We start from the raw sequence: 25,980 nt of genomic DNA, 5'->3' as shown, positions 1-25,980 counted from the left end.
CTACTTTCCCCTGCATTTACTAGTAAATAAGAGAGAGAACTCTGCATGGCGGTCTAAAATGTCTTCCTTTCATAGCAAGATCCAATATCTAGCGTCTTCAGTCAAGCTGGATAAGTCCCGAAGCTTTATAGGGTTGTTTGTTTGTTTTTTGGGTGGGGGATTGCCATAGAACAAGTTGTCACAACACTCAAGTAATTTCTAACTCCAGTCTTGATCATTGGAGATAACAAAGGTTATTAGAAATATTCCCCTTGAGACTTAATCTGATTCAGGGGGTTATAAACTTCCACCTGCTGATTTGTGGCTAGTTGTTTTCCTCTTCAGAACTGGAGTTGTGAAATCTTTTCAGCCAATACTAAATGTGCCAAAAAATGCATTTTGGGACCCGAAAACTATTTACAATTTTGGGTCTAATTTGGCAAATAGTTTTGGTTTTAAAAAAATGAAAAATCAATTCAGAAATGTTGAGACATTTCAGTCAACCCAAATGAAATTTCTTTGGGGTTGTTTTTGATTCAGTGAGGAAAAACAAAACAAAAAAAATAGTTTCAGTTGAGAACTAATCATTTTGGTTTTTTGGGTTTTGTTTTTTCTTTTGATTTGGCCGCTGAACTGAAAAATCAAATATTCACTCAAAATCCCTGCTCAAGCTGCCACCTAGGTTTCTGTCAGTGGGCACTTGCAAAGCACTTAAATCTTGGTGATGCAAAGTGTTTGGCACCCTAGTTTATGCCTGTGCCCTGGCAGGATTCACAAACTAGGTTTCCCCTGCCTGTCTCCCCAGCAGGTCCCAGTTTGCTTGGCATGCTTTTAGCACACCTAACCTGCATGAAAGACAGCCATGATGATGAATTATTCCCAGTAGCCAGATCACTTAACAGGGATGTGTGAGACCTAGGTTTAAATCACTGATCTGGAGCCTGAATTTGAATCTCCCCCCTCCAAAATGAGTGTCCTAATGACTTGCTAGAGCAGGGGTAGGCAACCTATGGCACACGTGCCAAAGGTGGCACATGAGCTGATTTTCAGTGGCACTCACACTGCCCAAGTCCTGGCCACCGGTCTGGGGGGCTCTGCATTTTAATTTAATTTTAAATGAAGCTTCTTAAACATTTTTAAAACCTTCTTAGTTTACATACAACAATAGTTTAGTTATATATTATAGACTTATAGAAAGAGACCTTCTAAAAACGTTAAAATGTATTACTGGCATGGAAAACCTTAAATTAGAGTGAATAAATGAAGACTCAGCACAGCACTTCTGAAAGGTTGCTGACCCCAGTGCTAGAGGGTATTCTGGAATTGGGCTCTCTCCTGTGGAAGATGTTCCACTTTTTATAAATAAAGAATCATTAGGTAAGTGTAACGGACGCTGTGTCTCCCGTTAAATGACTATTTAATCCAAAGTGGACTAGCTGAGGGAGCCTGTATCAAAATATCCCATAAAAATCAGTGACTACAGCACTCACCTGAGAGGAGGGAGACCTCTCTTCAAATCCGCTTTCCCCTATCAGGCAAAGGGAGGAACTGAACCCAAGTCTCCAACTTCCTGGGTAAATGGTTTAATCACTGGGCTGACAGTTTTCAGTAAGGTGCTAGTGCTACTAGCCAGATTTTTAATGGTGCTTCTGAGCACACCTACCAGATCAGGCTCTGCAGGCAAGATAGGCGAGAAATGTCTCTCTTCACTGGTTTGTGGATTGCGTTGGGGCTTAGGCCTGAGGTAGGCATCTAGATACTTGCCTGAGTCAACAGTGGGCACAGCTAAATGTAAACATATACATCTAGAACAAAGAACATTGGCCATGCTTACAGGATGGGGGAGCAATGACTCTGATAAAGATTTGGGGGGCGTAGTGGATAATCAGCTGAACATGAGCTCTGAATGTGACACTCTGGCCAAAAGAGCTAATGCGATAACCGGGATAATGCATAACCGGGAATCTCAAGTAGGAGCAGAGAGGTTATTTTACCTGTGTATTTGGTATTGGTGCAACTGCTGCTGGAACACTCTGTCCAGTTCTGGTGCTCACAATTCAAGAAGGAAGTTGATAAGAACATAAATTGGAGAGGGTTCGGAGAAGAGTCACAAGACTGATTACAGAATTAGAAAACATGCGTTATAGTGATCGACTCAGGCGCCCAGATCCACAAAGGTATTTAGGCTCTGAATGTCTTTTGATTTCAAATTAATGGAAGTTAGGAGCCTAAATAACTTTGTGCATCCAGGCCACAGTCTGTGCCTTAGATCCCCATCTGTAAAATGAGGATAATAGCACTTCCCTACCTCACAGAGGTGTTGTGAGGATAAATACATTACACATTTTGAGGTGCTTGATACTAGGTAATGGAAGCCAGATGAGTACATAAGAAAGAAATGACAAAACATTGTTATGGAGTCGACACTTGGGAAGAAGTCAGAGGTAGAGTTGGTTTGAGAGGGTAGTTCCAGCCTTTACAAGATCATTTAAATCTTCTAATAAACAAAAATCCTTCTGTATTAGAAGCATGCATAGGTGCCGACTCCATGGGCTGGAGCAGCCACAGAAAAAAAATTAGTGGGTGCTTAGCACCCACCAGCAGTCAGTTCCCTGTCCCTCCCCCCAATGCCTCCCACCCACCGATCAACTCATCCCCCACCCTCCCAGTGCCTCCTACCAGCTGTGATCAGCTGTTCCACAGCGTGCAGGAGGCAGTGGGGGAGAGGGAGCAGTGGGGACAGGGGTGCTCGGGGAAGGGGTGGAACTGGCCAGGAAAAGGCAGGTGGGGGTGGAGCAGGGACAGGAAGAAGAGGGGCAGGAGCAGGGCAGGAAGAGCAGGGTGGGGTTGGGGCTTTGGGAGAAGGGGTGGAGTCGGGGGGGGGCTGGGGCTGGGCGGGGGTTGAGCACCTCTGGGGAAAGGCGGAAGCCAGCATCTGTGGAAGCATGCTATTAATAATCAAAAGTCCCTTGCCAGCAGCATTTTAAAACTGCCATCTTGCTAGCTTTTAATTGGAGAATGTATGTTATCTGTGCTGTTCATCTCTAATTCTCCCAGTTCTAACTTATTTATTGTTTCCTTTTCTTTCTTTTTCTTTTTACTATAGACAATGAAATTGATGGTATTGGTGAAAAAGCCGAGTGTTACAAAAACATAAATTTTAACATGGAATTTTGCTTCAAGGCTACTGGCATGTTAGTTCAAAGTCCAAACACCTTAACATGACAGACATAAGAAAGTGAAAACATAAAATTTTATTTCAAGATTAGTAACCAATGCTCTGGCTTTAATATTATTTAGAAAGAGTTAAACATTTTTTTAGAACATATTATTTAGAAAGAGTTCCATAATCCTGTTTGACTTGAACGAGTTCCCAAACACAAAGTTAAACAATAAACTCTTCTGAGTCCCAGAGAGCTTGTTAAGCCTAGCTCTCTAATGACTATTATGCTGCAATGTTTTTGACTGCATGACAGGCTAGCACAAGTGATATGCTAACAAACAGAACTAGGGCAATTTGAAACTATTTTAATGTGAAAAAATATATTGCTATTAGTATGTTAAGGGAACAAATGCTTTCTGAATGCAGGCTATATAATATGAGTGTGATCTTGCCTAACTTAAATCAATGAGAGTTTAATATTGACTTCACTCACAGTAGAATTAGATCCATTATCAGCGCATGTCTAATTAAATTATGCAGTTATTAAAAGGAAGTTTCCTATAAAGATTCCTATGACTAGTTTATATACTAAGCCTGCCTTATGAAGAAAAGCTTTTGGCAAATACAGTATTGTATAGTTACATCTGTGCAGAATCAATAATTTGTTTTAAAAGTTAACCCAAACAGTGTGGACAATTAAAAGATAATGAGCCAAATCTAGCCATACACTTCATTGGTTCATTGCTGAATATATCCCATTATCTTTTAAATTGCATCAAAATAGGTAATGCAGAGAACACACTCCGAATTACATTTGGGAAGTACGTAGTATTTATGATATAAGGTAAAAAAAGCTAATAACCTTCTTCAGAGTTGTGTTCTTCTGACATGCACGAATGTGTTGAAATATATTTTATATACAGATTAGTATCTAAAGGGCCAGATTTTCCAGACCAGCAAGGAACTGTTTGGTGCAAGACTGTAAAGGTGAAAAAAGTCTTTGAAACTTGTTTACAGTTCCCCAAAACTGAAAATGCACGGCAAGTCCTCAGCATAAATTTGAGCAGCCCAAAGGCTGCTTCAATCTATACTGGTTACCAACAGCCTTCAGGGGCCACCTTGACAGCTAGGGATTGCTTGGATATAAGGCCCTGATCCTGCAAAAACATATGCACGTGCTTAGCTTTACCACAAGTAGTGTCATACCTTTTCCCTATCATTTAGTCTAGTGGGTAGGGTACTCACACAGGATGTGGGAGACTCATTATTTAAGTTCCACTCCCCACCCCCTTAGGTGAGTGCCCTAAACACTAGGCTACAGAGTTATTCTAATGCTTGCACTCTCCCAACTAATATTTTTCAGTTATTTAATTAAAATGGAACAACTTCATAGGAGAGTGTGAGGGAGTCACGCACTAACCTGTGAGGTGGTAGATGCAGTTCAAATCCCTTCTCCCTGTCAGGGGGTCTTCCCCTATTCTGGGTGAGTTCCCTGTCCCACAGGGTTATAAGGGAAATCCCCTATTCTTGGTCCCCTGCTCCTCCACCCCCCACATGTTTTATGTGAACTTGTCTGAGGAGCTGAATCCAGTAGGTTTGAGCATACCTACGAGTTTAGGTTGAAGGCCTATCTTTCCTGGTTTGTGAATCATTCTAGAACTTTGCTGGGAGATAGGCATCCGGACACCTCACAGGAGACAGCAGTGTGCATGCTCTGGTGGGAGATAAGCACCCAGGTGCCTAGAGTGAGACTGCAGCGCGCATGCCCAGAGGCAAAATCGTAGGCACCAAGTGAGTTTAGCACCTAATAGGGTTGCCAGTTTTGGTTGGCTGTATTCCTGCAGGTTTCATCACATGACATAATCTTTAATTGAAGATTAATCTTTAATTCCTGGAGACTCTAGGACAATCCCATGCAGGAGTTTTCTGGGTTGCAGTGTTGCCCAAAAACAGGACTTAGGGACCTAAGAACTTTGTGGATTGCACCCAAAGTGCTGCCAAATGCAAAGAGTAAATAAACGGAAAAAGAGAGCTGTTTATTTAATATCTGTAAGTTATACTCCTTCTAGGTGCTGCTTGCAGCACTAGTAATGTAAGCAGTAGTATGCTAAAATATTGTCAGAAAAAGGAGAATTTTTAAGTTGATGGTGTCTTTATAAATGTAGAGAGTGTGGTGAAGGCTCGTGTTTGGCAAGTGACACAATGAGGAACTGCATAGTCAAGCATAGGGTGCAGTACATAGGGTCGCCCAGAGGATTCAGGGGGCCTGGGGTCCTCGGCGGTGGGGGGCTCCCTCTTCGGCAGCTGGGGGTCCTTCCGCTCCAGGAGCCGCCACCAAAGTGCCCCGAAGACCCGCGGCAGGGGCCCCCGCCGCCGAATTACCGCCGAAGACCCAGCTCTTCGGCGGCGGGTCCTGGGGCAGAAGGACCTCCCACCGCGGGTCTTCAGGGCACTTCGGTGGTGAGTCCTGGAGTGGAAGGACCCCCCGCCGGTGAATTGCCGCCAAAGACCTGGAGCGGAAGAAGCTCCGGGGGCCCGGGCCCCGCGAGAGTTTTCCAGGGCCCCCAGAATGAGTGAAGGACCCCGCTCCAGGGGCCCCGAAAAACTCTTGTGGGGGCCCCTGTGGGGCCCAGAACCTGGGGCAAATTACCTCACTTGCCCTGCCCCGGGCGGCCCTGGCAGTACAGCCCAGTCCTGCAAACACTTACACATATGACCTGCATTAGCAAAGTACTTATGCCTAACTTAAGCACATAAGAAGTTCCAATGAAGATAGTGCCCCTTAATGTTAGGCATGTACTTATGTATCTTGATGGATCAAGGCTTCAAATAGTCCCACTAGTGCCAATGGGACTGCTCATGAGTGCAAAGAGATTCAAATGTGTGTTTGCACAGAGCCCTTACAATGTGCAACAAATGGGTTTGTGCGTGTGTAACTGAGAACACAATCTGCCCCAAAAGCTTTCAAATAGATAGATTTGTTATTTCCAGCCTGGGCAATGATCTTTATGCAGGCTATGAACTCTGTAAACAGTCACAGCAAACTTTAAGAAAAAAAATGCTGTCGCCTGAACCTTATGTATCAGACTAGAAAAGGCTCATGGACAATTTTGGAATAGTTGTCTCAAAAATAATCCCACAAAATAGGAAAGATCTTAATCAGAAAAACTTTAGCACATAGCTCCATACAATCTGCCTTGTAGTGAAAATAGATTAAAAAAAAATCCAGTGAAAAAAGGATGGCACTGAAAAAATGTCAAGGAATCAGGATGGATAAAAATCAATGATTTAAAAAAAATTAAAAATCGGATTTTCTAATTTAAATTGGATTTTTTTGATAAAATTATTTTTGAGGAAAAAACCTAACTAAAGATAGTTTTAATTAAGATACATTATAGCTCAAAGATGTATCTCATCATGGAATAGGGATTATAAATTCTAATTCTATAGTATGAGACAATATATTCATGTAATGTTTAAGGAAAGTTTTGTAAATGAGTTCCAATAGTTCATGGATTAGGGACCCAATCTTATGGGGTTCCTCAGGCTTCTCTATTGATTATTTAGGTTAATCTTTCTATCTACCTGATAGGGATTTTCAGGGACCCCACATACCCCAGATTGTGTTTACCTTGAAACTGTGTCTTGTCTGCCCCAAGCTAAGTTAGCTAAGCATAAGTAACAGAAGGCCACTGCAGGCCAATTTGACCTTAAGGCATAAGAAAGATTTGTAAGAGCTTGTGTGACACAATTAGAAGCCTGTATGGCATAATCAAAAGGCCAACAGGAGAAAAAGGAGAACCCACGCCTACTGGTAATTGGGTAACCTGACCTAAAATAACAGCTTATTAGCTATGGAAAATTAATAAAAGCAGAAACGTCTTGTACAATGGAAATCGCAAATAGGTGGGCATACAGTTAGGAAAGTGCTTATTGTACAACTCTATTGGAAAATAATTGCATTGGGTAATTTAGCGCTCAATAAGATAACGCAAGGGAAGGTAATGCAAGAAGAGGCACGTGGCGAAAGCAGGAGCCTCTAGAGACAAAAACAGGAAAACCCCTAGATGGTGCAGGGTCTGAGTCACGGCCCCAGAGGGGCTCTGATTGGCTTGCTGATAAGAAGTATACCAAATAAGGCTGATAAAATTTGTAATGTGTGATTACGCGTTGTGGTTTTTACCTTTATAAGCTTAGAGCAATGTAGCCTACGTAAGGCGGCAGCCCCACCCCCTTGCATGGGGACACGCCGACCTTCCCCTTATGCATAACTGTATTGTATCTTAATAAAGATTGCCTCAGTGTGTCTGGCCCAAAATCAACGGTGTGGTCAATTTTTCCACAACACTACCCAATGGGACTCAGTGCTCAGTCTAGAAGATACCATCAGAGATGCTTAGTTTTGCAGTTCTCAAACTGTGGATTTGTGTCTCCAGAGGTAACATGCTTGTTAACAACAATTTTTTTTTTAAATAAATAATATATAGAGGTGAGAAATAACAGACCTCAACTCTATTGTCCCTCTGCAAATTTGTGTACACAGAGTCAATCCCTTACCTCTCTCTAAAAGTGCAAAGTTTCAATAAATTCAATGAATAGAAGATTGTTGGGGGCAGAATAGATCTGGACAAGGAGAAGAAGTCTGGAGATAAATATGAGAAGTGAGGGACATATGCTTCTTTTGTTAAAATATTATATGTTTGCTGTTGGAAAAAAAATCCAGAATATTTAACGTTGTTGTTTTAGTTAAATAAAACAATTTAAATATCTGTCTGGTGATGTTCTCCTCCTACTACAGCATGGCAAGAAAATCCTCCAACTATCAATGATTAACCTGTTGAATTGGAGATAGTTCACCTCCCAACATCTTCATAAATATCTGCTTCAATTACCTTTGGTAAATGAAATAACCAAACAATCATTCATTTTCTGATATAGTTGTAAAACTAATCTGAAAAGTTTTCAAAATAAATCACAGTTTAAAAATGTATAGTGTGTACCTTCTAAAAATGAAACCTACATCTATCTCTGAGTTGTGAAGAATATGTACTAGGGTTATAACAACCAACAAGAATGCACTTTTATGTAGAAAACCATGATTAAATTGAGTCTTCCTGACTAGTGATTTAAATCATGATTTATACAGGGTAAAACGGATTTATTTGAGGTTTGGACCCCATTGGGAGTTGGGCATCTGAGTGTTAAAGACAGGAACACTTCTTAAGTTGTTTTCAGTTAAGTCTGCAGCTTTGGGGCACGTGGTTCAGACCCTGGGTCTGTGTTGGAGCAGACTGGTATGTCTGGATCAACAAGAGAGGGTGCTGGAGTCCCAGGCTGGTAGGGAAAGCAGGGGCAGAAGTAGTCTTGGCACATTAGTTGGCAGCCCCAAGAGGGTTTCTGTGATCTAACCCATCACACAGGCCCTCTGTCTGCAGGAGATATAGTATGATATATTTTTATACAAATGTTCATAGCCAATTTCTAATACTGAATGTAAGAATACGAAGTTAGGCAAGAAAAGCACTTAGGGCCCAATTTTGTCAGCTGTGCTTATGTTAAGTAATACTGTATTCTATGAGTACTACTTGGAATGAATAAGGGTGGCTGAATTGGGCCCTTATGTGTCACAGTAGTAACACAGAAGCAGGGGCGGCTCTAGGAATTGCGCCGCCCCAAGCAGGGCGGCACGCCACGGGGGGCGCTCTGGCGGTCACCGGTCCCGCGGCTCCGGTGGACCTCCTGCAGACGTGCCTGCGGAGGGTCTGCTGGTCCCGCGGATGTGCCTGCGGATGCTCCACCGAAGCCGCGGGACCAGGGGACCCTCCGCAGGCATGCCTGCAGGAGGTCCACCCGAGCCACCTGCCGCCCTCCCGCGACACGCCGCCCGAAGCACGCGCTTGGCGCGCTGGGGTCTGGAGCCGGCCCTGCACAGAAGTAGCAGTAGTAACTCAGAAATACATATTTTTGCATTTCATTCTCCATCTTTGACCCTGGAGAGATCAGCTTGAAAACTCGTATCTTGTGAGTCATTTGTCTAATCATAAAATCCTGTTCTTTGGTCAGTGCTTGTGCTTATTCATCCTACCTTTATCTTGAAGCAAGTACAGGTGGAAAGCACATAGCCAGGACTCTCTGACAGTACAATTTGTACATTCCACTTCTTTTATTTGAATAGATTGCACCAGCTATAGAACTGTTTTTCAGGTGGGGCCGCTTCCAAAATGCTCCACACCATCATATCTATGCAAGCCTTCTTTACAAAGTGAAGCTGTGGGCAGATGGCAAAAGTGAAGTCATTAGAAGAACTTGAAATAAATGGGAATCAAGCTGAGGTCCTGCTTACCTAGTTTTTTCTCCTGAAAGAGGTTTAAACCTCCGGTTACGGTGTTTATAAATCATCTCTCTGATTTTAGGATCAATACGTATCTGGGAACTGTTGATATCCTACTGTTCTGCAGCTCATGTCTCATACTGCTAACCTAAAATAACATGGCATTGGCAGGGTAAAAAATGGAAAGGAAACAGCTGTTTCTCCTTTTTATGCTGGGTGACAATCCATTTGTTAACTTTAGAATAGCACTGACTATAACATTAGTAACAGTTCTGGTGCTGGCTATTATTCAGCCAAAGCAGGTGCATCAGGAACTAGAGAGCAGATAAAGAAGATATGACTTGCTTTCTTACATGTGGGTGATCATTAGATTGAATCCTTTTTCTTTACCTTTTCCTTTTAAAAAGAATAAGGATCTATCCAAGTCTGATGTAGATGTTTATACTTCTTCCCTATTAGTGCCGGATGATGACTGGTCCTGCATGGGAGCACAAGGGGAATTGGGTGGGGGGAAAAGAGAGCCTTCCACACTGGTTGGCAGAGGGGTGCACATACTCCAACTCCACAAAGGAGTAGAAGGCACCTAAAATCATGTTTTTCACTACCCCTGGAAGCATTGTGCCTGCCTGGGAACACCACAGAATGCCTCTGGGGACTGGCATTTATGTGTTCTACCTCCCTATCCTCCTTGGAAGCCTGGTCCCTGTTCAGAGGCAAGAGACTAGAGCCTTTAATCTGTATTAGTATTTTGAGCACTAATGAAGGGCCTCATCACATTTTGTTACAATATAAGGGCCTGATCCAAAGCCCAGTGAAGTCAATGGAAAGATTCCAATTGACTATGAAACAAATTATATCAGGCCCTGAATCAATCAAAATTATATCTTTGTGTTGATTTTGTTTTAGGGGGCAAAGGCTGTTTTTATTTTTGTTTTGCACAGCACCATACACTTTGTCAGCATTTATTAAATAATGAGACAACAAATAAAAATAATCTTTTAGTTGTCCTGTAGTCAGAGGATTGTAGGCTTTTCTTATTAAAATATGAACTCCTTTATGTTATTTTTGGGAGTGCAAGATATTATAGAATGAGATTCCACCAATTAAGCAGATAAAATAAAAAGGGTAAAATTCTGGTTTGATGACACATTTGCTTTTGGCAATGAATCATTTCCCATCTAGGTTAGATGTCTCTATCACTAAAGCCAACAAGTTAGTATGAAACACAGACACACAAGCAAATTGTGAAAGTGATGATGATGCATATTAGTGGTAGGCTGGCCGACGGCTTTTTAAAAATAACCACTGGGCTAAAGGTTATGAGGGAATGCCTCTAGGCTTTGTGGGTCAGACTGTTATTGCAGTGATTTTTGTAGACACCTAAAAGTCAAGTGTTGCAAAGCTAAAGTTCCTTTGTAAAACTGAACCTTAATCTCTCAGGGTATGCCAGGACTAGTAAACTCAGTGTAAGCCCAGGACTAGTAAACTCAAGTTAGCAGATCCTGGGTTCATTAACACGGCGCGTGAAGATCTACAACCATTTGTAACCCCAGGTTAGGAATTTTTGAACTCTGGCTCCCAACCTGGTGCTCCAGCATTATGCAAGTCCCAATGCAACTATTCATATCTCCAGGGCTTAAATTCTCATAGAGTATTTCCTGGAGCTCCCAGTCCCCTGCCCCGCTCAGGGCTTCAGGCCCCCAGGGGGGACGCCCTGTACCTCAGGGCTCCAGGCTTCAGCTGTGGAGCCCCATGCACTCCCAGAAACCAGCCTGCAGACCCCCAGAGGGCTGAAGACCCCCAGCTGAAAACCAACAGAATCAGGCTGGAGTCAGAAAATATTTACCAGAGCTCTGCTCCAGACAGCTCCAACTGAATTTAAACCTTGTATATCTCAGACTTTCTAACACATTCCCAAACTATAGCTGCTCTAGCCCTTTATTCATGGTGCAGTATGGGAAAACTTGACTGTCCACCACATGTGACTGTCAAGAGAACAAAAAAAGTCAGCGCATGGGAGTATGGAATACTTCTGGTAGATTCCCAGAACACAAATCCAGTTGGGCTGTGTCTACAGTGCAAAGCCATAAGGCTTGAAGCCTGGGTCCCAGCTTCACTCAGGCTCAGCCTCTCCACTCCTCTGGACTCCTGGGACCCCTGGGTTAGCACAATTTGTGTGTAGATGGGAAGGATGGTTAGTTGCAAGTCAGTTCAAACCATGGTCTTACATTAAGGTGTAGACATACCCTCAGTGCCTCAGTTTCCAATCTGTACAAATGGAGAGGATACAGGGCCGGCTCCAGACCCCAGCGTGCCAAGCGCACACTTGGGGCGGCATTTTGCCGGCAGGGCAGCAGGCGGCTCCGGCAGACCCGCAGGCATGACTGGGGAGGGTTCGCTGGTCCCGCGGCTCAGGTGGACCTCCCGCAGGCATGACTGCGGAAGGTCCGCTGGAGCCGCCTGCCACCCTCCCAGCGCACCCTTCGCAGGCGCGTCTGCAAGAGGTCCCCCGGAGCCGTGGGACCAGCAGCGCACCCCCTGTGGCATGCCGCCCTGCTTGGGGCGGCCAAATTCCTAGAGCCGCCCCTGAGAGGATACCTACCTTACAGAGATGTTCTGGAGATAAATCCCCAGTACTTCGTATCTGAGCACTTAGTATCCCTTGCAACTCACATAGGCACCGTTACTGATAGATGGCTATTTGATTATCTATGTGGGATTATTTAAATCCATTTCCTAGAGGGCAGATGATCACAATACAATTCCCATCTCTGACACACCCAGTAGAGAGACTATGGACCGATTCGGTTCTCAGGGCTGCCTGGTTTATGCTGTAGCACAGCAGGGTGGGGACACTGGCACTGAGTTACTGGATGACAATTTAATATTTCTTCTGGTACCAATACTTTCGGGTAGTAACACGGGAGAAGCTCTGCTTTTAAATCCGATTTTTTTAAAGGCAGCCTAAATAGCACATCTCTGTCTGAACACGTTTTATCTTCCAGCCTTAGAGGGACCACTTAAGGGCTGGATCCTGCAAGTCTCTCCCGATGGGCTTGCAGGATCCAGATCAAGGAGTTCAGTGGCGGCTCTGCAGCTGCCGCTGGGAGCTAGGTGCAGGCTCAGGGTTAGGGATGAGGAAAGGGAAGGCAGTTTAGCTCTTCCCAGTGTACTCTGTGCGGTGCCTGGCACTTCGGGGGAAGTCCGGGTCCCCCGGGTGTGCCTGGGGCAGTTACACAACGAGGGAGAGGCAAACAGCGGCAAAGGGCTGCGTGGGTGGGGGATCGCGATGGGTGTCAGGGCCCAAAAGGCCACTGGGGCTCTGCGGGGCTGGCTAGTTTGGATCCCCACCCCCAGGGCCCCCTCGTCCGCTCCCCGAGCCAATGCCACGCTTGTTGTCCCCGCTGAGTCGGGCTCGTCGCTGCTCGGCAGCCCGGCCCGGCGGCCCGTCCCCCGGCCGCAGCTCCGAGCCTGCCTGGGCTGCTGACCCAGCTGGTGGGGGGAGGGTCCCGGGAAACTCCCCCGGTTCACCTGGAAAGTCGGGGCGCGGGGGGCGGAGCTGTGGGGCGGGGGGCTCTCCACGTGGGCAGCGCAGCCCGGCCACCGGCCGCACCCCCGGGAGAGGGGGAAGGGCAGCTTCCTCCGCGCTCCCGGGCCCCTGCGAGGCAGGCGGTGAGTCACCGGCAGGTCAGGACCGCGCGGGGCGGGGCGGGGCACTGGGGAGCCGAGGCCAGGCGCTGATTTACCGCTGGGAGCCCCCATAGGAGCGGGAGAGGCGCCTCCAGGTGCCCTGGGGAGCAGCAGGGCTGCGCCCGCCCGCTCGCCCCCCAGCAGCGACGTTGCCTCCAGGTGGCGGGAGCGCAGCGCGGGAGTCGGGGACCCAGATACGGAGCAGCTGCCTCGGCTTCCCCGCCCGCTCAAGGTACAAACGGAGAGTGCCGGGGACCGGCCTGTGCAGCCACCCGGCGGTGGGAGGGAGGGGGGTCCCCCCGCCCGGCTCCGCGAGCTGGAGCCTCAGTGCCCCGCGGCCAGATCCCGGCGAGGACTGGAGGACCTGGCCCCACACTCGTGCGAACCGAAGCGGTGGCGGTGGCAGTGGACTCGAGCCCGCGGCTGGGGGGTGGGGGTTAGTGCACTTGTAGCTGTCAGCAAGCCCGGGGACAGCAGGGGGCGGGCGGCACGCTCCTGGGGCTGAGTCAGGGGGAGCGCTCCGGGCGAGCCTGCATGACTCCGGAGTGAGTGGCTCTGCCGAGGGCAGGGGGAGGTGGTGAACGAAGGGGGGTGCGGCGCTTACAATCATCCACTCTGGACCAACCACGATCTGACTCAGCCTGACGGCAGCGCCGGGGAAGCGGCCAAGTGGCCGCTTAGCCGCGAGGAGCCCCCGCTCCCTTCAGCGCTGGAAGGGGAGCGCCTCGCCCTGCCCGCAGGTGCACGTGCACCTCTGCTGGTGTCCTGAGCGCCGCGCCTCCTGGCCGGCTTCTGCCCTCGCCTCGCACGTTCCCAGGGGGATGACCCCGCTGCTCGGCAATGTAGCGGGAGGCGTTGGTGTCCTGCTAGAAACCCCTAGAGCGGACCCCGGCTGGAATACCGCGCTGTTGGCTTTAGCAGAGACAGGTACTGTATGCATGTGGCACCGCCGTGGCGTGAGAGTCAGTTAAGGGGTTCAGATTAATTCCGACCAAGGGAAACGTCAACTCCACTCTGGTGTCTTCTGCACTCGTGTTTTATTTTACAGGAATCGCTGCTTTAGCAGCTGGAAACTTCCTGGGTTTGAGATGTAATAATAAAACCCTTTACCTCCTGTGTGTGAGGAGTGTCACAGAGTCTAATTTTGATAGAATCATGTCAGTTCTTCTAAACTTTCATCAGATGATTATCTATATTCTTTTTCATTTTTAAGATATCCTAGTCAATTACTACTAGGGTAATTGTTCCAAGTGGCATTAGAAAGAAAATGCCACACTTAGAAAGCACTCTCCGGAAATGTTGTAAGAATCATCACATTGTATAACACAATATTTAGGCTTGTATTTCAGTCCCTAGGAGCCAGCCACCTACCATACATATGTTGCTTTTAACATGTATCTTGTGTACTATTTTTCTTGTCAACTATTACGCTTTCTCTTTGTGACTGTCTATTTGATATGATCATATGGACCATTAGATGTGCTGTTGGGGCATAAGAGGTGCAGAAATGCAAATGAAGTCAAAGGCTTTGGGTTATTCAGACAGTTTTGTCAAATTTAACTTGAAAGTTCAATTTAGAAAAAAAATGTTTTAAATATTTGGCTATTGATAAATTCTTGCATAGTCAATCAGACTTCCATTAAGTTAGTATACTTTTTTTTTAAGCATTGATCTTCCAGATTACCAGATTATGTACTTTACAGATCTGGTGTATTTAAAATATTTCTTGCTGTTGTATTGTAAATTTTTTATTTTAAAGATGAAATTTGTCCACAATTAGGAATAATTTACAGTCTGTAATGAAACTTTAATAGTGTGCCCATATCAACATTAAGTTAGATGGTCTCTGTATAAATATTTATGTATGTTCTAGAAACTGTAAGTATTTAGGTTAATCCTCACCCCCTAAAATGTTAAATAATATTTAAATAATACAAACACTTTAATAACTATGCAGTTCTTTGGGATTTTTTGCATTTATAATCTACAGGATTTACTTTGAGAAGCTGCAATGTATGGATGTTTTCAGTTTTCCCAATAAACCTTTGCATATTGCAGTAATTCATTTGCTTTTGATATATCTCATTCAAAATGTCCTTTTGCATTGCTGGCAAGCACAAATAGGTGGGAATCATTTCTGAGACTTGAAAGACACAAAATCATACTTAGGCAAGGTACAAAATGTCCCACTTCTCTATAAGAGATGTTTAAATATTTGCAGCTAATATTTACACTGTGTGTTATCCAATAAAGACCACAACGCTGCTGTTTTGCAAGAGTCACAGATTAAAAACAAAATAACCTGAGAGAATAACTACTCATTACCTCCCTAAACCTTCTGTAGCCATAGATAATGTATAACAGGTCATTTAGTACACAATTGTTAATTTGAAGAAAGGTAAATACACCAAATTAGTTATGTACAACAATCTCTTTTAAATTCAGATCAAAATCTATTTCCAGAGGGCTGCAGAAGTTTTGTCTTGTCTTTTGTCTTAGTGTTTTTCAGAATTTATGACCATTCCATAACACTTGTTTCTCTTGACACACAACTACAGATGTTCTTTTTAGAGGGTTTATTTCTTTACAAAGGTCATTCTGAAGCCAGCCTATGGCTTACAGTTGATGGTAATGCAATGGGAAACAGAGTAATTAAGGCCTAAGCCAATTAGAAACCCAAAACTTAGCAGAGGTTCATTGAGAGGTTCATGAACAAAGAATTGTTAGCAAATTTTGGCCTCTTACTTCACCAAGTCTACAAGTCCCTAACATCCTCTTTCCCCTCCCTACTGGCTCTGAGACCCATCCTTCATTTGCAATCTTCTGGGGGCTTGCATGGTGACCTGCAACCCCCTTCTACTGTGTCCAGTGCTGTTGGGGGGCCAAGTGGCTTTTCCTCATCCTTATGTGATCCGCCAGGTGGCTGCTCCACATTGTTTATCTCAGAGGGGAAAGGGGATGGCCTCTTCAGTCTGCTGGACCCCAAATCAGAGTAAAGACATTCTGGAGATCACCCCATCCAACTGGCAGCTGTAAACATGCCTGAATCCACAGCAGCTGAGGGAACCTGCTGCCTGAAAGATACCTCAGAAATCTGGGCTTCCTTAGCTTCAGTGCAGACTCCAGGGCAGTGTCCACACAAGGAATTCTGAGGTCTCTCTCAGGACCCAGCACCCCTTTGTAGTAGGCACCTATCTTAACTCTACTCACTCAAGAGAGCACGTTGGGACAGACGCAGTGTCTTCACGTGTTTGTACAGTGCCTAGCACAATGGGATCCTGCCTGGGATCTCTGGGCACAATAATAATACACATAATAAATATTAATAATACCAATGATAAAATGGGGAGATAAAAGAGCAGTCACCTGGTATCCTTTGAAGATCCCAGGATGAAGACACGAAACACCAGCCCCAAGGAGCCTTAAGAATCCCAGTTCCAAGGTGTGTTGGCGGGAAGGGAAGAGAGCGGGGAATTCTCAGGGATATTTGCCACCTGACACTCTGAACAAATGCATATGGGTTTCTTGTCTGCAAACCAGCTCCTCTAGCATTAGTTCATGAAACCCAGGTGACCAGGTTTCCCACACTTATGGCCTCTTTGGGCTGCATTTGAAGCATTGGCACAGAGACCGAATGTTTAACAGCCCATTACCAGTCGGTGGAGCCATCATTTTGTCTGTAATTGCTACAGTCTATGATTGCCTCCTTCATACAGTTTGTAGCCACTGAATTCACGGTTTGCAGATTCTAGCCATGCTCTTTCTAGTTCGCTAGTCTACCCAAACCTCTCCACTCCCACATGGAGTGAGCCACTGTGGAGATGAGCTGACCACTGTGTAAAGTGTCGATCTACATGGCCTGCCCATCCCCCAATGTGCAGCCAAACCATCAGAGTTCTGTTTTGTTGGGCTTTCTTTCTAAAGAATATATTTATCTTAGCAATGGTTTTAACAAATCTATACCTCATCCACAGCAGCTAACACAGGCATATTAGGAGAAACCATTTTTAAAGCAGTTTTGTCACCCAGGGGAAATGTAGTGTAGACAGGGCCTTAAAGAAAGGAATAATTAGGTGACCTCTTTTCCCCAGAACATTGTGCCTGTTTTATGTAGAGCTGTTTGAAATCCCACAAATGCTCATTACTCTTAGAATTGCTAGCCTTGTGTTGCTTTCCTTGTTTCAAATACCTTTTAGGAAATCAAATCAGGGTTGCAATCTAATTTCTAAAGGCATTCACACACATGGTATGTGTGCTAACTTGTTTCCTTTAGCATTAACAAATCTCCCAAATTGCCAAGCTATTTGCCTTCAGGAATACTGTTATGTTGTACAGGAAGATAGAGCATTTTTCCTGTAATTTAAATATAAAATAAAAGGTAAAGTTATTGGGCCAGATTCATCCAGGGTGTAATGTCTGTGAAGGAAAAGATGTTGTTTTAAGGATGAATATTGCTCAAGGAGATGGAGGGCCATTTCTTGTTTTGTTTTTGAACTACACTATGATATTGTTATGCCACCTGATGTGATCAGATAGTGCCTGACACAAAGCCCATTGCAGTCTATCCTGTTGACTCCAATGGGCTTTGAATCAGGTGGGTACTGTTTGCACATATATTTGGGTTGAGACATGAAACTTAAGCAAGAGAATTTGAGGCACTTGGTAGTTACTCCTGAGGGAATTCTGCATCACTGCGTGTGCGCAGAATTAATGTCCCCCCCAGATTTCTTTGCTTCCCAGCAGAAAAATGACTTCTGATGTGGAAGCAAAGGGAAACCTCAAGAATAGTCATGCGCCCACTTCCCGACAGTGCGGGCAGGTTGGTTTGGACACCCACAGCAGCCAGTAGAGATGTAAATCACCACTGGTGGGGGGGTCTGGGTAGTCATGCATGTGAGAGAGACACTTTGTCCCTCCAGGGGCGGCTCTAGGTATTTTGCCGCTCCAAGCACGGCAGGCAGGCTGCCTTCGGCGGCTTGCCTGCGGGAGGTCCACTGAAGCCGCGGGACCAGCGGACTCTCTGCAGGCATGCTGCCGAAGGCAACCTGCCTGCCGCCCTCGTGGTGACCGGCAGAGCGCCCCCTGTGGCTTGCTGCCCCAAGCACGCGCTTGGCGTGCTGGTGCCTGGAGCTGCCCCTGTGTCCCTCTCAACTACTGTTGTGGCATGCTCGGTGTAGAGGGGCAAAGCTTTGGGGTGTTTCTGAAGAGGGAGACATGGGGCAGACTCTGTTCCCTCAGGCACACAAGAATGTAGCAGCCTGCCTGCTTAGTGAATTGTTCCCATTGTTCTTATTGTATTCCCCCAGGAGTATACAACAGGTGTAAAGTTGTTGTTTTTTTAATTTTACATTTAAATTTTACACTCCTTTTACATTGCCAGAGTGATGTAAAGGAGCCTTACTGTAAAAGACAGTATGGCCTTAAATGCTTATGGTGCTTTAGTGATTAGAACTGGTCTAAATTTTTGGAATGAAAAAATTTCCTATCAAAATGTGCTCCATGAACTGTTTGCTACTGATCTTTTTTGGAGATGATCAGTAGCCAGTATAAATTGTGAGTTTGAGTCCACAGCCCTCACTTGCTCTTCAGTTGCCTATGATGTAACACTAAGCATATGGCTGCATATATTTGTTGACTAATAATTAGAAGTAAAGGGTCAATACTAGCTACATTACTATTAGGCAGAGCGGGGTTGGTGATTTCTCCAATGCTCCCCGCTCCCATTCTCCATCCATTGTATTGTAGTTTAGATAAATTACAAAAATAATTGAAACCAGATGGATTATATTGCATTATTTTGACCAAAAAATATGCAGAATTTTAAAATATTGTGCGCAGAATTTTTAATTGTTTGGCACAGAATTCCCCCAGGAGTAGGTAGTGTACAATTTTGCTAGAAGATTTCAATGACAATGGTTTTCATAACATACCGATATCAGGAGTTCTCAAACTTCATTGCACTGCGACCCCCTTCTGACAACAAAAATTACTACATAACCCCAGGAGGTAGGGTGACCAGACAGCAAATGTGAAAAATCGGGACGGGGTCGGGGGTAACAGGAGCCTATATAAGAAAAAGACCCAAAAATCGGGATTGTTCCTATAAAATCGGGACATATGGTCACCCTACCAGGAGGAGGGACCAAAGCCTGAGCCCGCCCGAGCCCCATGGCCCAGGATGGTGGGCCAAAGCCTGAGCCCTTCCACCCTGTGCAGGCAGACGGGGGGGAGAGGGGGGCAAACTGAATCCCAAGGGCTTCAGCCCCAGGCAGGGGGGCCTATAACCTAAGCCCCCCTACACAGGACTGAAGCTCTCAGGCTTTGGCCCCAGGTGGTGGGGCTCAGGCTTCAACCTTGGCCCTGGGTACCAGCAAGTCTAAGCCAGCCCTGGCAACCCCACTAAAATGGGGTCACAACCCACTCTGGGGTCCCGACCGACAGTTTGAGAACTGCTGTGATATATAATAGTTGCAGAAGAACGTCAACAGAGAGCCTTTGAAGCATGTTTTACGGTTGTATGATACAGCTTCTTCTACTAGCCCTAGGGAAATCAACATGAAATAGATTTTTTTTTTTTTGTAGGGGAGGCAATCCTGGAATTCATCAAATTCAGATGAAACCTTATGTGAAATGAAAAATACTTAAATGCTGTGCCTTCAAAGAATTACTAGTTTATTCAGGTTCTTATACCATGCCCATCATTGTGGTATTTGATTCCCAGCAGCATTCTGTTGTGTATGCCACAGCTGCAATTCTTGTCTTATGAGCTATGTCTGGGTAATTTTTTTTCCTGTATGGTAAGGTACAAATAAAGATTCATATCTTAGTCACTCTTCTCTACTATAGCTCCTTCATATTAATGCCTATCCTACTAAACAGCATCCAACTCCTTTTGACATATGCTGGCATAATTTCTGCTAAGGATCAGTGATCTAGCTTGATAAATTTAAAAAAATAAGGCATATAACTAAATATATGACATTTATTGAAATTCATTTTTTACCACGGAGCTGCATCATTTCAAACATATTGAGAATAGTAAAGGATTGCAGATGTAATTTGATTAAATCTGCAGTTGTTACCATTTGCCTTCTGAAAATTGATTTCCCCCCGCAAAGCTTGACATGCTTACCGATTAAAAACCATGCACAGACTAAGACAGGTTTCATTTGTTTGTGTTTGTATGCCATCCATGCAAGTTCTAACAGGTTTTGAAATGTACTGTAAGTCTAGTATACTCATAACCTACTGGAAAGGGTGAACTTACTTAGCAATAGCCATTTTTGTTTTAAATTACATGATGACACATCTTTAAATTCTATTGTGTAAAGAAAAACACCTTCTTACTGTAGAGAGATTTCCTGTTTGTGTGTGTTTGCTGGAACTAAACCTTCCCCTGTGTGTTGACCAAACTTTTCTTCATAATCCAAAATGGTAGTTACAAGCTATCCCATGAGCTTACTTTTTTGGACAGGATATAGTACTTATTTTTATAAAATAACTGTTCATTTGGAGCTGATGACAAAGTATAGGGGCCAAATTATGCCCTTGGTTACACTCCCGAAACCTGACTGAGCTTATTAAGGTTGCACAGGTGTAAATCCAAGACAGACAGATTTAGGTGACTATCTTTTATTGATACAGTAACTCATTGTAAGTTTCTCATTTCCCACACTTAGTATTTGTCTTCAGTCAAAAGCTAATGATCCATAGTATGTTCTTCCAATGTTCCACTGGGGCTATGGTTGCCAAATTGTAATTGTTCAAAAAAATAAATAGCTGAAACCATAATTTTGGCTGTCACTAGAAAGTCACTTGAAAAAAACATACAGAAACTTTTCACTTTTTTAATATATATTATACTTATTTTTTTTATTAAATATATTTTATGGTTATTTGGATTCCTTCAAACAATGTTCATTTGAAACAACTCTCTGGGAGTGGGAGAACCAAGCCTGATGGGTTCTGTGCTCATGGTGCACCATGACTGTTTTAAACTAATGGTCACATTATCCAAAGTGTGGGGTTCCTGAACCATACTGTGCATGGATGAGTCCAGAGTAGAGCCCTGCAGCGGAACTAGGATCCCACTCACTGCCATAATAGTGGGAGCGGGTAAAATGTACTTTGATGGGCAAAAAAAAACCCCAACTGTGGTAATTTGTGGGAAAACATTAAATCTCTTGTCAGTTTGTCATAAATAGAATTTTAGCAATGTAAAGCAAGTTTTTCTTTTTTAAAAAACAATAAATGTTTTAATACTTAAATTTAAGTGAGGGATAGAAAGAGATCTGATGTCTGTTATAATAGGAGCCAAGGTATTTTTTATTCTTTTAATGATAAAAATTGTGTCTGAATTCCGTGTATGAGGATCTTGCGGGATCTAATGTTTTTGCAGGCGGGAATGGGGTAACAGTGCAGGAGCAGGTGGGAGTGGGTATTGCGGGGCAGGATCAGGATTAAAAAAATAGTCTCCGCACAGGGCTCTAATTCAGAGTCTGTCTTGGTCTGCTTTCTCCTCACCACAATTCTCCCCTAATGACTCATTGACTTTGTTAGAGCAGAAAGGTTAAAACTTGACTTTTACTCATTGATTTTTGCTCACTCAGAAGTGGTTTGCAGGATTGGGTCCAACAGCTCTCATTCAGTGCTGAGAATTTTGGGCAACCCCTCCACCATCAAGCCCCATTGGCTCCAGTAGTTAGGGCTTTTGTGGGTAAATAATTAGTTGTATTTTTTTCTATAAATAAATAAGACATAATGTTGGGAAATATGTATTTGGGTAAAATACATATTTAGAGATATTTTAAACAATGTGCAGCAGCTGCTTCATATCTTTTGAGAGGTAATAAATAGGCTATCACCCTCTATTCTTTTATATCTTTCTTTAACACTCATATGCCTCTAAGAAATCAGCCAATTTAATCCTGGCTGAGTTGAGCAGCAGATGGGGAAAGCTGATACTTACTTTTATGTATAATAGCATTTGACCAGAGCAGTTGTCAAAATTTGGGGTCCCATGAGTTATTTCTGTTAGGAGGACATAAGAATGGCAATATTGGCTCAGACCTATGGTCTGTGTAGGCCAATATCGTGTCTTCTGACAGTGGCCAGTGCCAGGTGCTTCAGAGGGAATGAACAGAATAGGCAATCAGAGTGATCTGTCCTCTGTTGTCCATTCCCAGCTTCTGGCAATCAAAGGCTACGGATACCCAGAACAAGGAGTTGCATCCCTGGCCATCTTGGCTAATAGATTTAGGAGAAATTGTTGGAGTCAGGAATATACAAAGTTTTGTGTCCCTGGACACAGTAGGAATCAAACAGGATAGAGTTCTTTGCTTGCAGTTTGAAGACTCGTTCAGACAATGGTCATTTGCAAAAGCTCTCGCTCGGCTTTTTTTCCCCCTCATGGCCACTCTCCCAGTGTTTGTCCAGGCTGTGTCATCTTTGGCTTTCTGCTTCTTCTCTTGGTCTGCTTCTGTGGTAGATTTTTTTGCTGCTTTCTCTCTTGCACACATATGCCCCATTAGTAGAACAATACTCAGTAAACCCCCTCCGCCTCCGTGTGCCTTGCATATATATGCCTGTTTTTTGGGTGGAGGCTGGTGCTGTTTCAGCTAGCTGGTTCCATAAAGGAGCTGAATGGTATCTTATCACTACTTTAAATGAAAGAGAGCTGTTGCACCCACCAGTTTCAACAAGGTTTAATCCAACCCATAAAAATAATTTTAAAAATTGCAAATATATATTAACATTGTATGTATTTGAATGCATCCCTCTTCCCTCATCTCTCCCCCATATGTCAATTGTTTTAGGGCTAAATTGAAGCTTTGCACAGCGTATGCAGCAGAACAAAGCTGTGCTGCCTTAGGAGGAGCCCCCAGGAGGCAGTCACAATTTCTCCCCGGTACCCACTCCTTTGCTCCTGTGAAGACGTCAGTCGCTATAGCCCTTTACCAGCTGTATGTTCCTTCTCTTTTGGACCAGCTCAGTTCTGCTGCCTAGTGCCTTGAGGAAGAGGGGCCTACTTGAAGTGGGAAGTACAAGAGGAATAGTCCCTGCTCTTTTCCCCTCCCTTGCCCAAACCCACAGTGCAGGGATCTGTAATCAGGGCCGGCTCCAGACCCCAGCGCGCCAAGCGCATGCTTGTGGCGGCGTGCCGCGGGAGGGCGGCAGGCGGCTCCGGTGGACCGGAGCCGCGGGACCAGCGGACCCTCCGCAGGCATGTCTGCAGGAGGTCCACCGGAGCCGCGGGACCGGCGACCGCCAGAGCGCCCCCCGCGGCATGCCGCCCTGCTTGGGGCGGCGCAATTCCTAGAGCCGCCCCTGTCAGTAATATGGCCATGGTGACTTACTTCTCCTTACTGCCCTATGTGGCCATGTTAGGAGCCAGGCACAATCTGACCCTTAAATTGTAACTTTTGTGGAACAGGAATCATGGGTGAAATCTGGCCCCATTGAAGTCAATGTAAGTCTTGCTATTGATTTTAATGGACTCTGGATTTCACCCCAACGCTTTGCATGTGTTTGTACAGTACATAGTACAATGGTGCTGCAATCTGCAATCTAAATAGCAGAGCTGGATGAATTTTTTTCATTTGAAATATTTCTCTGATGAGAAAAAAAAATCTTTTTGTTGTTGTCAAAATGGAAGCTTCCATGGAAAAGGCCGGATTTCTCAAATAAAAAGCTTATGGAAATAAACATTTTCTGCCCAGGTCTAATAAACAGTCAATAAGAACAACAACCTGTTACTGTTAGGCTGACCACCCATCCCAAATTGGGCAGAACAGGCCCAAAATGCAGGAATACTTGGAGATGAACCAGGATCAAAACTTTGATACTGCCCTTATTTTTATGGTGAAATCATGGAAAAGCCTAAATCTAAATATCCCCCTCTGAATCTGAAGTTTGTGACTTGGCCTATTTGTAGATTTTACAATAAGTGTAATAAAATCCTGTATTTCTAGAGGAACAAATTTTTGCACTCACACTGGTATAAACCTGGAGTAAAACCACAGACTTCAGTTTATTTCAAATTTATGCTGCTGTAGATGAGAGCAGAATTTACCCCTATCTATTTAAGACTAGATATTTATCTGAAGCAGAACTAGAATCTCTTCTTTGAAAAACACGGTTACCACATGTATTTTTATATAACCTGTACCCCCCACCTCCCAAAAAAAATCAGTTTCTGTAAATCAGTTTAGAGAAAGTATGATAAATACCAGAAGGAGAGTTTAATTAAAGACAATGAAAGGTGACAGTACTTGAATATATGTCATAAGTTGATTAATTACCTCTCCAAAATGTTATTGAAAATGATAAATGAATTACTGGACTAGTATTCAGGCTTTCTGGCAAATTCTAAATGGATTTTAATTTTAAATACTACAAAATACTGTGATTCAAATCCCTTGTTTTAAATCTTTAGATTCTTTGCATTTTTTCCTAAAAAAACAGAGCTCTGTTTCTTGTTGAAAAAAGTTGTTTGTATTAATGCTTTGTGTTTGGTGGCACCATAGGTATCATCCTTCCAAATGTCCCCAAAACTGTGGTTTAAAACTAAGACAATCAAACACTAATATTGTTTATGCACGTTCAGTGCTTACAAAATTGGGACTCGATCTTTTAATGAGCCCTTCACAGGCATCCTTGGGATACCCCGGAGTCTGTCTATCTAAAGCTCATTGCAACATTGTGGACTTTGAAATCCAATAGACCTCCTACTATCAGAGACTATAAGGCTAGGTTTTGCCTTGGACATGTGCTTAGCTCCTACTGAAGTCACTGGGAAATGCCTATGTGCATTTAATGATAGAACTTGGCCCATAGTAACTGATTGTTCATAATGGTTATCTTGATTATTGGTTAATCCTTCTGATGAGGGTAAACTTGCCTATGTGTTCCGCAACTACCTTTGGGCAAATGCGCAGGTGTGTTGCAGCTGAATAAATTTTTTCCTTGTTTGCATACATGCTGCTCCAGTTTACTAAATCCACATGCTCAGCTTATTGGTACACGGGCTACATCTGCCAAATTTAGGACCCCATCTACACCCAAACTCAGGTAAAACTCCCACCAACTTCAATGGGAGTGTTGCATGTGTACTGAGAGCAGGCTAGAGCCCTCATTTACACCTTGACCCCATTTTTTCTAATCTCAGTATTTATAGGTTTGCCAGGCGTCCAATTTTCAACCGGAACGCCCAGTTGAAAAAGACCCTAGCGGCTCCAGTCAGCACTGCTGACCAGGCCATTAAAAGTCTGGTTGATGGCGAGCAAGGCAGGCAAGGTCCTATTCCTACCCGGCTCCACGCAGCAATGGGAAGCGGCTACATGTCCCTCCAGCTGGGGGATGGCCAGGGGGCTCCGTGCGTGGCCCCCGCCCCGAGTGCCGGCTCTGCAGCTCCCATTGGCCAGGAACTGCAGCCAGTGGGAGCTGCGGGGGCAGCGCTTGCGTATAGGGGCAGCGCACGGAGACCCCATGGCCACGTCTGCACCTAGGAGCCTGAGGGACATGCTAGCTGCTTCCGGGAGGTGCTGAGGTAAACGCCGCCTGGAGTCTGAACCCCCTCCTATGCCCCAACTCCTTGTCCCACCCTGAGCCCCCTCCTGCATCCAAACTCCCTCCCAGAGCCTGCACCCCTCCCACACCCCAATCCCCTTCCTCAGACCGAAGTCCCCTCCTACACTCCGAACCCCTCAGCCCCACTCCCCAGCCCAGAGCCTCCTCCTGCATCCCAAGCCCCTACCCCAGCCTGGTGAAAATGAGCGATTGAACAAGGGTAGGGGAGAGTGAGCAACAGAGGGCTGGG

General features: G+C 44.6%; 1 protein-coding gene across 1 annotated transcript in view; it reads left to right on the top strand.

The window, feature by feature from the left end:
* The first annotated feature begins 13,868 nt into the window (after positions 1-13,868).
* Positions 13,869-25,980, top strand: part of MET (MET proto-oncogene, receptor tyrosine kinase) — a 125,544-nt gene continuing 113,432 nt past the window's right edge. The window contains exon 1 of the mRNA XM_045031575.1: positions 13,869-14,090. The gene's annotated coding sequence lies outside the window, so the exon portion shown is untranslated. The remainder of the gene's footprint in view (positions 14,091-25,980) is intronic.

This window comes from Mauremys mutica, chromosome 1 (genome assembly GCF_020497125.1).
Source record: "Mauremys mutica isolate MM-2020 ecotype Southern chromosome 1, ASM2049712v1, whole genome shotgun sequence".
Lineage (NCBI taxonomy): Eukaryota > Metazoa > Chordata > Testudines > Geoemydidae > Mauremys > Mauremys mutica.
The sequence above is the reverse complement of the archived record's forward strand: the minus strand, read 5'-3'. Positions and strand labels throughout refer to the sequence as shown.